We start from the raw sequence: 12,914 nt of genomic DNA, 5'->3' as shown, positions 1-12,914 counted from the left end.
CCACCGCCTCGCCCCCTCAGTGTCCCCGTGGCGCTCCCACAGCCCCGAGTCCCCCCGGCTGCCCCGCACCCCGCGGAGCCTCCCCCGGCTTAGCCTCCTCACCGCGCCCCGCCCTGGGCCCCCCCGGCCCGGGCCTGCCCTCGGCGCCCCCGCTGCCGGCCCCGCCCGGCCCCTCCCCGCGGCGCCCCGCTGCCCTGCCCCTCCCCGCGGCCGAGGCCGGGGCCAGGGCCGGGGCCGGGGCCGGGGCCGGGAGGGGGAGGCGCGGCCGGGCGTTCCCGTCCCCACCCCCCGGGGCGGGGCGGGCGGCGCACCGGGGCGGCCGCGGGGCGGGGGCGCGGCCCCTCCCTCCCTCCCCTCCCTCCGCCCGGCTGCCGGTGGGGGCGGGGACGCGCCGCATGCCAGCGACGCCACCGGCGCCCGCCGTGGCCGGAGCAGGGGCCGGGAGCTGGGGAGGGGGACACCGGTCCGGAGCCTTTGTCTGAGCGGCCGGCGGGGCGTCGCGGCGGCCCCAGGCGAGGCGCGGCCAGGCGGCGCCGGGAGCCTCCACCCCCGGCCCACCCTGCCCGGGCTCATCATGTGACGCGGGTAAGTCGGCGGCGAGCGAGCGCCGCGGCTCCCCCGGCTGCCCCCATTCATTTCCCGGGGACGGCCGCCGGCTGCCTCCGCCGGGCGGGGGGCGAGTGCGCGGGGCAGTGCCCGGGGAGCGCGGGCGGGCGGACACACAGACACAGAGCGGGGACCCTGTGTCAGGGAAGGAAACAGTTTCTTCTCCTGCTCTGCCGCTTCTGCTCAGGTCTGTGCCGATTCCCTTTCTTAGCAGGATAAACGGCTAACGTGTGTGGGTTTTGCTGCTGCTGTCCCAGCCAGCCCTCTATTTAAGAAAACAAACAAACAAGCAGTCGCTCCTGTACCGAAGTTAAATAATTTTAAAGACCGGGCGGGGGGCAGGGCGCCCCCCCTCCCGCGGCGCCGCCGGGGCGAGCCGGGGGTTAACGGCGGTGCCCTCCCTCCCCGCGCCCTCCCCCGCTCCATCCATCCATCCCCTCCTCCCTCTGCTCCATCCCTGCCCGTGCCCCGGCCGCAGCGCCGCCGGCCTGGGCTGCGAGGGGCCGGCCCGAACTTTTCCCTCAACTTTCCCGCTGAGGCTTTAGGAGGGGGAAAAAAGGGGTGGGGGTGGCGGTGAAAAAAGCGGGGGGAAAAATAAAAAGCGGTGAGCGGGGAGTGATGTGCAGCGAGCTGGGAGCGCCCAGCCCTTTGTGCTGCCGTCCCCGGGGGGGTGTGGGTGGGGGCGGGCGGCCCCCGTGCGCGTTCGGGGCTGGGCAATTAATACATAAAAACAAATACCAAAAAAGTATAAAGTGTAGCGCTCTGCGGAGGGGAAAATCGGAGTGTAGCGCTGTATGCGGGGAAAAATCGGGCTATAACACGCTATGGGGGGAAAGATATAAAAGCAAGAGTGTCTTGCTGTATTACCTTCTACAGAAATAATTGTGTTCTGTGGAATAAATGCTCGCTCTTGCAGAAGTCGGGAGCTTGGGGAGCAGAGCGCTGGTATTTACATGGAACGCGTGAGCCCAGAGCCGCTGCGGAGATGGGTTACCCCACGGCATCGGCGTCACCCTGTGAAACCCTCCCAGAGCTTTCCGCTGCTGGGATGAAATTTCCCCTGGGATGAGATGTGGGCTCCTATCCGCCTCCCCCCAAATCCTGCACCACCGCTGGTGGCTGGGTGTTGGGGGAGGCGGATAGGAGCTACCAGACGGGTTATTTTATATTCCCCTCCCCGTGGTTTGCAGGGATGCGATGCTCCGGTCCAGACAACGGTTTTTCGGGCTTCTTTTTTTTCTTTCTTTTTTTTTTTTTTTTTTTCGGATCCTGGCGTGGCATTGAGTCCCGCAAACGGGCTTGCGTGGGAAATACGATATTTTATGCGCTCAGGGAAGGAGGTACGAGCTGTTTCGGTAGGAAGCACTGAAGAGAAGTTCACTTGATCGGGGTCTGTATAGCGCTTGTAAAATCCTGCTAGCTCTTGCCAGCCCCCCTTCCCTTGAGTAAGACAGCAAACTAGTTTATTTTTAAACTGTCCATCGTGAAGCAAATGGTACTCTTCTCCCTCCCTCCACCACCTCTTTTTTTTTTTTTTTTTTGTTTGGTGGTTTTTTGGTTTTTTCTTTTGCTTTTCACTTTTCGTCTCGCCACGGCAGGTAGATGATTCGCGGCAACTTTGCGCGGCCGCTTTATATAGCGCTGGCATATGGGCTCCATTTTCTGCTCTCTGGTTGGTCTACAACTCTGAAATGCACAGGAACAGCAAAGTGGTCGCAGCGTGGGATTACTAACTGTGCTGAATAGGTCACAGATGGGGCGATAGCAGCATTTTATTAGTGACGTAAGGCTGCATAAACCGAGTCTGCTTTTTTTTTTTTAGTATATTATTCCTGCTGGGAGAGGGGGAGTGTCTTGAATATCTTGCTAATGGGACGTAATCAAGTTGAAACCGCTCTCTGCAAGCTGGCATGTCACCTATCGTCACAAACCAACCGCGCATAGCGAGGGGAAACATTGCGGATTTTTTTTTTTAATGCCTTTTTATTTTTTTTCGCCTCCCCGCGCTGCCGGAGGCTTTGGCAGCCGCGCTAGGCTGCTGCTGGCAGGTGCCCGGGCTGGAGGCTGGTGGATGACATCACCCCTTGGTGACACCCATGCGCGCCCCTCCCCGGGCCAGCACCCCCGCCCGCCCCCCACTGCCTCCAGAACAACAGGGCTGGCATTTTCCTCTTGCCTTTTCATTTTTTTATTTTTTTTTTTTTTTTACCCTTTTAGTATTTTCTCCACCTTTTTTAACATTTTTTTCTTTCAACTGCGTGTGGTACCTGGAACTGGGAGGAGGGGGGCAGTCTGAGGAGCACCTTTTTTGTAGGGAAAAAAGCTTTTTGACAGAGATGTATGCCATAGGTATTTGATGAGTGAGTGCACCTATGCTGGATGGGCTGGGAAGGAGTTTAGGATATGGGAGATAATGTTTGTTTTCTGCTTCTGTTAGTGAGGCAATTATCAGATGTGTAAATAGAGGGAATAGGAAATGATGTATTTTTAATTCTTTTTCCCTAGCAATAGTTCACAATAATATTTCCAGGCCTTTCTTTGCTTTCTTGTAGAAAAACCTTTTCTGGAAAGGCCCCTGACAGCCCAAGAAGACTCTGTGTAACAACTTTTAAAAATAAACTTTAAGATTCCAGCACAGGCTAATCGTGGAGTCCTCTGCCAGCTGTTTCTGTCAGGATCAGCCAGACCTGAACATGCATGAGCAGAGTTTCTCTCCAGATGAGAGGAGCAGAAATGTGGGGCTGAAATAGCTCTTACCCTGGAACATATTAGAATGGGGTCAACGAAGGGCTTGGGCTGCAGAACCCTGTGATACTGACTGCTTTCCTCTTTGTCTAGACCAAGGTGCTGTGTGATGGTAACCACCACAGTTAAATAGAAGTACAGACCATGTATTTGAGGAACGTGGGCAATGCCTTTCCTGGGTGCTTGGGCAGCTCTCTGCTGCTCAGGGGAATTGCAGAACATCTGTGTGATGTGGTGTTTTCAGTGCTGCTGGAGTATCCCATTGTTTAGATTTTGGATGGTCTGTAAAATAATGGGAAGTTGTGTGCCATTTCTCATGGCTGGGTGGATGATGTCTGCTTATGCAAGCATTCCCAGACATAGAGTGCTGTAGCCTCCTTGCTTCAGGCTGTTGGATGACCTGTGTGAACCTTGCATGGCTGCTGGCACCACTTCTCTGCGTGGCCAGCTCCTTCCTCTTCACTAAGTGTTGTTTGCTCTGTGGAACAGGTCTCATCAGTAGAGAGTTGGTTTTGACCAAGTCTTAGTTTGAATCAGGTAAAATAGGAGAATGTGAATGATGTGTTTGTTCATTAATAAAGATGGAGCTATGAAAACACGTACTTCTACTGAAGTGTCTTGCTTGTGGCTTTTGAAATACTGTATCTTGATTTCTTTTGTTGGAGAATGATTGTGGTTTGCCTTTCCTTGACATAACTACAAAATGAATAAAAAAATTAATTTCCTGAAATAAAAATTTTGTTTTTAGAAAAGCTGAAATGGATGCAGCACCCAGACTTTGACCTTCTCAGCTCCTGGCTAGTGGTTGTTTACTACAGCTGCAGCTGTGCGTCTTTGAAAGAGGAGGAGCTGCAAATGCAGGCATGCTCACTTTTCCTGCTAAGAGGAAAACATGTAATAAACATGCTGTTTCAAAGTGAGATGTTAAGTGTTGAGCAGCCAGGTTGTGGCTTTTCCTTTCCTTTGTGCAAATTGGGCTGTGCTGTATCTGTAAGACAAGTTCTGAGACTTGCAAGTGCAAAACGTGAAGGCATGAAATGACTACTTTTTCTGTGCAGTAAAAAATATTTTTTTAAAAAATAATTAAATTCCTGCTTACACTAGAAAGGAGAAATGCTTTTGCACTGCACTACTGAGGACACTGTCAACGTTGTTTGTAGTTGGAAAAAATTCCATGTAATCTTACCCTGTGTTAAACAACTGAACTTTAGACAGTCCTCTTTCTTCAACTGAATGATATCTTTTCAAAGTTGCTGCTAAATGCAAAAAAACCAAAAAAAACCCAAAAAAACCCAAGCAACAGCAAACATTGTATTTAATGATTCAGTGTCAAAATTATTGCATTAGTTTATAGTTAGACATATATATGTTGACAGATTTGATTGAGGTATTGATCAGACCTTGTGGGACTGATGCAAAAGTGGGTAAAATTGGACCAATCTGAGGAAAGTTGTAGAGTCAGTTTTGGTTTTTTTTAATATATATATATATGTGTATGTATATATGTAAGTATATATAAGCCCCAGCCTCAATCATGCTGTGTTTGCATTTTAAATCTCTGTTCTGTGCAGAAAGTTCGCTTAGATGTTGTGCCCTGAAATATGTGATCTTTTTCATACTTCTGCAGAGTTTGGTGTGACTGATAGGTTTGAAGTTTATATGAAGTCTGTGCTCTTGTTTGCTCCCAAGCAACGACCGTAGGAGATCAGCTCAGTTGGTCAGAGCATGGTGCTGATAATGCCAAGGCTGTGGGGGCCACTCAGTTAAGAGTTGGACTCAATGATCTTGCAGGTCTCTTCCAAGTCAGAATATTCTGTGATATTCTTCATATTTTACAATATGAAAAAAATAGACTGATCTTTAATTGTTTTATTTATCTTTTGACTGCAGAGAACTCATAGAATAATGAGAGAGACAAAGAAGAGGGAAAATGAACCTGGCTTTGCCAGAAAGTGTATCTATGCTGTATATAACAGTGAGCTTGTGTGGGCTTTCTTGAGTTCAGTGTAATAGCTCTTCATATTAATTAGAAAGCCTTATCTAAACTTGGGACTAAACCAAAATTGAATTATATACAATTTTTTTTGCATCTGTGTCTGCTGCAGAATGATGTGTTTTGATCTGGAGAGGACAAATTTAAATCATACTGTGTCTTGGTTCTGTAGCTATTTCTGTAATTTCCTGGATTTTTGGGGGGGCATGAACCATCCAAGCGTTTCTCAAATGCATGGTAAAACTTGGAAGTGAATATGTGAAGTCATGTGATATATATTCAGGGACTGTATGCTTTACACTGTCTGTTTCTTTATGCACTCAACATCTGTACACATAACTCCTGTTGCAGAAGAGTCCCTTCAGCCACAGCTACAAGGGTAGGACTTGTCTCGGAGTTGCGCTGCTGATTTTTTTTTCTTTTTTAAAGTTCAGTAAGATCACAAGGATGCAAAAGCTGAGGTTTATTGGAACTAAAACTGTGTGTCAGGATCAATGGAGATGCTATGGATAAAGACTATTAAACCTATGTATTCAGTGATACTAAATGAAGTCAGCCAAGACTGTCACACACTGGCATTTCTGACCCTCTGACTGCGATCCTAGTAAGGTCTACGCTTTTTTAAAAATCTGGTTTGTTAATTTGTACGTGGATTTGTTTTTAAATTTTTTTTTTGTTTGTTTCTTGTAACAAACGCCCTCGTGTGCAGTGGTGTTTATCCTTTTGTGGGTGGCTGGCAGCGCTGGCATTGACAGCCTTTGGAATTGCAGTGCAGACCAGCACCACTTGAGTTAAGGAATGTCTGGTTAGCAGTAGCGAGCTTTTGTCCTCTCTGTGAACCAGCCTTCAGGACGGGAATGAGGCGTGCTCTTTGCTAATGGCTGGCACCGTATTTGCTACATAGCAGAGTAATGATGGGACTCAGAAATCCCGAGCTTTGTTCCTGGCCTGGCTGTGGGGCGAGTGTGTTCTCGTTGTTTAAACATAGAACAATCAAATGCATGACCTTGGACATCAGCGCTGCTAAGAGGATAATTAATCAGATGATGTATCATGTCGGGAGACCCGAGTTCTAGTCTCGTTTTGTCATGTGTCACCTGGGACAGGCACTTTGTCACCCTCTCTGTGAGGTGGTAAGCAGTGACCCTAATTCCCTGTTAATGCGGGGTGTTGTCCAGTGGTCAGAGCAGCAAAGAGCACAAGGTTTTATGTGCTAATGCTGATCCTCCTGCTGGCTGCCTAATTAATTTCTTTTTCCCTGCCTTGTCCAAGAAGAGGTTTTCTGGTGGTGGTGTTGCATCTCTGTTCCGGAGCCTTGCAGGTCCGTGACAGCAGCAGGGCAGCACAGTGATGCTGGCAGGCTGCGTGGGTGCAGGAGTGTGTGCAGAGCTCAGGCCAGCTGGAAATAAGGTCAGGTCCATTCCCAGAGCTGGGGATGCTATCAGTGAGCTCTGGAAGCCTTCCTCAGTGAACGTGGTTCTCAGAGACTTAGTTCAAATCTTGACAGCCTGCCATTGACGGGGTAAAAGCAGCTATCTGTAACCCAGCACTTTTGCTCTGTGGATACCTGATGGAAAATATTTTAAAAAAATGTATTCTTTACAGGAAAAGTACTGAGGTTTTTTTTGGCTTTTTCTTTTGACTACCAAAATTGTCAGAAGTGGCTGGTGTGTTCTCAGATACTTCAAATCAGACTTTGAAGAACCAGTCAGTTCAGTCTGTTGAAATGATTAAAGTATTAGAAATTTGTTACATGAGTTTTACAGAATGCCTGTGACTTGTTATTTACCATGGATATTATTCCTTTGTTTTTTCCCTCATGGTACCAGCATTTTCAGATGGTATGCAAGAAATTGAGGGGACGTTTTATAGCAGACACAATAAGTTGTCATCTGAGGTAGCCACTGAGATATTTAGGATTAATGGTACCAATTGTCAGTTCCTCCTAGGAGAAAAAGGGAATATAATAACTATGAAAATTATGTAGTAACATTTGACAGGAATCTGAGTAGGACTTAACTTAAAATCAGAATAATATAGAAATGGGGTGTTTTTTTGGTATCTGCCTTTATTTGGGTTTAATGCTGGCATGAAACATTTTTGAGTTAGTTTTCAAATATGGGTTGGTAGTGCTCTAGAAGAGCATGTAAAGAGCTGTGATTGAGTGCTCTTTAAAATCTTTTTTAAGTGTTGGACAGTAGTTGAAGCTGTTCCAGTTCCTTTTTCAGGGAATCTCTCAGTTGCAAGAAAATTGCAAGTGGGAAAGGAAAAGATTTTTCTTAAGGGAAAAAGAAGGTAGAGAAAAACATTCCTTTCCACTTTCTATAAATCAGTAACAGTTACAAGGGAACTTAATTTTTTACTTGTTCATCTAGCCAAGGAAATCTTTTGTGTAGACAATGCCCTACGCAATTTTGAAAGGAAAAAAGGAGCTTTTGAAAGTGAGAGCATGCAGAGTTGGTCTAGTTAGGAAGCAGATTTGGAGGCTGCTATTTCTGATAGCATTGCCGTTTTTGCTTTTACTCTTGAGATCTATGTTCAACTAAATCAATGTTCGGCTAAAATGTCTCTGTTAACAGAGTATATCTTAATACTTGGAGACCTGTTTTGAGAAGGTGGTAAATTTGTAATTTTTGATTGTGACTTCAGTGGGATAAAGTTTACAATAGTCATATCAAACAATTAAACGTAGTAAACTGAAAAAAATATTGAGATTTAGTGCGTTTTATCTCCTTTGCATCCCAGGCAGTATCTGAGAGAGATTTATTTTGTGCTTGCTGGAGATGTGCTGTCCTTCGGGTTTCACATGTTGCTGTGTTCAGGAACACAGCATTTTGTTTGTATCTGGGATAGGCAGGGATGGAAGGCTGAACTCTATGCATAGTCGTCACAGACACCTGCCTAAGACAGTTCTGGTGGAGAGTTTCAATAAAATATTTTCCTTTTCTAAAAAAGAAGAGCTTAGCTCGTCCTCGCCTCAGAAGTGTGTACTCAAATCACGACACCAGAATAATTCTTACGGTCAAAGGACCTTCAGAAAACCTCTCTGTTGGCTGACAGTACAGGAAGTCTCAGATGTTTAGTTCACACGTAAATGAGTACGTTGTACTTGTTAAAAACTAAGTGAGAGAGCATTTGAAGTGCACATATCCTGGGAGAAGCACTGGAGGCCCTGTAGGGTTTGGTGCTGGTGAGAAAGGAATAACAGTTTCTGCGGGCTCTTCTTGTGGCTTTAGTTGTTTGGTGTTTGACTTAGATCATATATTGTGAGAACAGGTAGACACAGCCAGGCTGGGGTTTTCTACAGTAGGGACAGCATCAGGAGCTTAGTGGTTTGGTACTCAAGTCCTCTTGAGGGCATAGCCTGAAGTCCATCAACAGAAATAAAAGGTATTTGTACCTTCAGATCCCATTCCCACTGTGCCCCTCAAATATTACTGGAGTTCCACTTGTGTGGCTTTCATGGACACATCTTTTTTTTTCCTTGCCTTAAATAAAAAGGAAACAAAAAAGAGGAATTAAAGTAAAAGAAGGAAGTTCCTTCTTGTGATGGATTCTGAGTGCAGTTGATGCTGCACTTTCCCATCCATCAGTTCTCATCCCTGTGTGTTTAGTTATTGTGCTGCTTTCTGCCTCTTGCCAGCAGTGCTGCCTGGCCTCTCTTTGTGCAAGGAATGCTGCTCTCTTCTTCTTGCTGTAACCCTTCTGTTGATAACTTTGTCATTAAAAAGCGTCTGAATTCTTATAAGCAGCCACATTTTCTGGATCCTCAATTATTTGATACTGACTTCTCTTTAACAAAAACCATAGTCACTTAAACTAGCCCCACCCCTGTTTTTTCTTAATATTTCTACTTGTGCAGTTGTGTTTTCAAGACATCTAACCAAAGAAGCCTTCATAGATTACATTTATATATATATATATACACACATATATGTGTGTCTGTGTGTGTGTGTATTTGCTAAAATTGCTTCTTGCTTTGCTTAAGGGTTATTTTCCCAGTAGTTCAGTGCCTAACTGGCAAGCCCTTGGAGCAGGCCAGTCCTCCTGAAAGCATGGCTTTCCATGGTAGAGGGAGAAAGGTGGGGTGAAGGTGTTCCTTGCATTTGGTTCTGGATGCTGTAGTGTCTTTCAGCAGATCAGAGCAGGCTAGGGTTACTCCCATACCTAAGCTGACTCCTTGCATATTACTGCGATACCAAAAATAGAAACATGAGGTTAGTGTGAAAAGTCTTTTCATATTGCTAATGTATTAGAAATGTGAAAATAATTGGTGGAAATACTCTCCTTGTGTTAGACAAAATTAGAACTAGTTCAGAAAACACAAAAATTCTAATTTCTTAAAGAATCTGCTACTAATTTTTAAAGCAGAGAACAGAAATGAGTAACATTCTATGGCAATCATTTGGTATGATCTAAAACAGTAATTCTAGTCAGTATTTGACAGACATTATAGAGTTTTCAGTTTAAAAGTTGAATGGCTAGACTGCAGCTCTTTTGAAGCTTGAGGTTTGGCAGCTGTGTCAAGTACAGAAATTGTGTCCTAAAAGTGTATTGACAGTGCTGAAATTCCATAGAAGTAAAGCCACAAAGCCACATTTAACCAACATATAAGTTGCAAAGACTTTTAAGGATTTCTGCCTGGATGAACAAGTTTGAATTTAGCCACAGATGTTCAGAGTTCAGAGTCTTAGTTGATAGTAGACAGGTTGGCATTTGAGCAGATAGCACAGAAAGTATACAAGTTGAATGCAGTATACTCGCTGGAGGCAGGACTTAGTGAAGTGAGGAGAAATAGTATATATATTACAGTATCTCTCATGGGATCAAATTGTAGTCTCATTGATTTGTATATCAGAGGAGACCACTGTGATCATCTAATTCAATTTAAATAATGCTGTCAGTAGAGTATCACCTTATCCTGCACAAACCATGCATGGGGCTGTGAGTAGATGTTTGTAATGTAAAAAACTTCATGCAGTGGGCAGTCAACTGTCATGTTTGCTGAGCTGTTCCAGGGGTTATAATTACTCTCTATGCATTATTTCTTCCCTGAATTTATCCATATATTTGGCTTCCAGCCACTTAACCTTGTTATACTTCTGTCTCTTAAATGAGTAGTCAACCAGTCTCCTGTCAATTCCTTTTCTGTCTTCATTTTCAGAATATGCATAATTGAACAGTGTTTTACTTTGTGGCTGTTAAAGACAGTGAATTGATTTAAATCATTTTGACTTCAAAGTAGTGGCCAGGAAAACTTGATTTAAACAATCAGCTTAAATCTTGGTTTCTGCAGTTCTTACTCATTTTCCATTCCCAGTCTTTTGGGTAAGCAATGCTTAGTGTGCTGATACACAGCAGATGAAATAGTCTTTATGCTAAGTATACGCAGGTTTTTTTGAGAGAATGCATTGTATGCATACTTGTATATTTTAAAAGTTCGTGGAGTTCATTTGCTGTGTTTGAATTTTCATATGTTTAATATTACAGCATGGCTGATGTGTTTCTGGTTTACTAGGTAGTTCAGTTTTACATTTGTGTTAACTATACTTAGAAATTGGAACTCGTAAACTGTGGAAAATATAATTAAAATAATTTTTAATAATATCTTGATTTCTTTTTTATATGCCAGGTTACTTTAAATATAATAATAAAATGTATTAATGTTATAATTAACTTTTATAGTGAATAAAGGAAAAATAGTACTTAGTTTTTAAGAGAAACTATCAATTTCTGTTAATAACACCCTGTGGAGTTTTAGCATTAATAGCTATCACCCTTCAGCATATTGTTTAAAGTAAAAGACTGTAAGAGAAACATGAACACCTAGTTTATTTTGCTCATGGTAGACTTTTCAACTTCTAAATGATCCAGTGGTTGAATAAGCTGTGAGAAATAAGATACTCTTTTCTGCACCTGTTTATTGATTAGTTTGTGTTTCAGTTTTGTTTAGTCTGTGTTTTTTATGGCGTAAGTAGTTTCTTTGAAACTTTAGCAGCAAATGAGTACTGCTTGGACGTTGATGAAAGAAGGACTGTAAACTGGTTTCATAAATTTAAATGTTATTTTGGTGAAAAACTTAAATGAAAGTCAGAGTTTTTCATTAGAACGTATAATAATATTACAGGAAAAAGCCATTTCTTTACCAGACAGGTTTTGGAGCAGCCTTGGTTATTCTGCTCCTTCTAAACACTATCAAAAGATAGGCTTGGCCCACTACTCTTGCTTTGTGAAACTGCATATGAAAATAAATTTTGCTCATTGGCCAAAGGTACCAGCTGAGCAGGAGCACCCAGGCTCCAGTGTTTCATGTGCTTACCTTGTACTGCACTTCTCAGACCTTCAAGTCTCTTACTGTTTTGTTTTTTTTTTTTTGTTTTTTTTTTCCTTCCTGTGATTTTTCAGGATGATTTCAAATTTAATAATGCTGTTCTTGGGGTAGTCCACTCCCTCTCCCCTACAACTGCATTTCATTAGTCATACCAGTTTTAAAAGAGTTACTAAGAATACTGGGTGAATTTGCTGAGCTCTGCTCAGCTTGGGGAAGTTTTGCTGTTTAACAATACTCTTATCTTTGAGGTCCTGCTGGTACTTTAACAAAGCAGACCTTTTCATTTTAATTACTACATCTTTTTTGGAGATATTTTTCAATGCTTTTAGGTATATACTGCTCTATTTCCTCAGTCTTTTCAGAGAGATACAATTATCTAAATAAAACTTAGTTTCTGCGTATTCTGACTTTAAAACTGTAGTCATAAGTAATCTTTTTACAGGAAAACGAAATGTGTGCCCTTCCCTTTTTTTCTGCCTTTCTTCTAACTTCTTGAAGTAGCAACTAAAAACCAAAGCAAGATTTTTTTGCTTGCCAGTGTTTTTATTGTGTAGTTTCATTCAGTGTGATAACTTCCTTTCTTCTTGTATCTGTCTTGGAGCCAGGCAAAATGAGGTAGGACACAGAGCTATCAAAAAGCAGTACAGTTGGAAAGGTAATTTGCTTCTTCCTCAGAGGGAGAAGGAAGCTTGTTGGCTGTTTTGCTTTCTTTTTGCAAATTGACGTAACTAGTGCAGATCCTGTGAGAGGGATCAGGGCTGGAAACAAGGACCATTGTGCAGTCTAGCCTTGTGCAGCAAGTTAGAAAACTGGAAAGTGGTGGTCAGAGGAAAGGTTTTATTAATGCTTCAAGCTGCCTGAGAGCAAAATGAACCAGGTAAAGAGCACTAGAAATACATCTTGGCATGATCGATATCGTCTGATAAAAGAATATCTCTTTATGCTCTTGAGAGAAGTCCAAATGGGTGTTTACTTATCTGTGTTTTAAAAAAGGAACATGAAATACATTACAAAGCTAGTTTTACAGCACCTTGTGCACTGCTACTGCAAAACAAATTGGCCTGTGAGGAAAGATACACCTTTATAAGATCCAGTTGACTTTCAGTGACTTGCTAGTCCCAGCATTTGCTCCAGTTCCTCCTCCTTGACAGGCTGTTCTTCAGTGCAGTATCTATTGAGACTTCCAGTGGGATGTTTTCCCTTTCCTCTGTTGAGCTTGCTGCTGTTCATGATCCTTAT

The 12,914-nt window shown here is 43.8% G+C and overlaps 1 protein-coding gene across 3 annotated transcripts in view; it reads left to right on the top strand.

Moving 5' to 3' along the window:
* The first annotated feature begins 496 nt into the window (after window positions 1–496).
* The window catches only part of KLF12 (KLF transcription factor 12), a 225,529-nt gene continuing 213,111 nt past the window's right edge, over window positions 497–12,914 (top strand). For 2 of the 3 annotated variants that reach the window (XM_056487431.1, XM_056487414.1), the window contains exon 1: window positions 497–585. The gene's annotated coding sequence lies outside the window, so the exon portion shown is untranslated. Of the gene's footprint in view, window positions 586–715; window positions 794–12,914 lie in introns of those variants that run through there. The other variant, XM_056487422.1, reaches the window with a different exon arrangement.

This window comes from Oenanthe melanoleuca, chromosome 1, assembly GCF_029582105.1.
Source record: "Oenanthe melanoleuca isolate GR-GAL-2019-014 chromosome 1, OMel1.0, whole genome shotgun sequence".
Lineage (NCBI taxonomy): Eukaryota > Metazoa > Chordata > Aves > Passeriformes > Muscicapidae > Oenanthe > Oenanthe melanoleuca.
The sequence above is the reverse complement of the archived record's forward strand: the minus strand, read 5'-3'. Positions and strand labels throughout refer to the sequence as shown.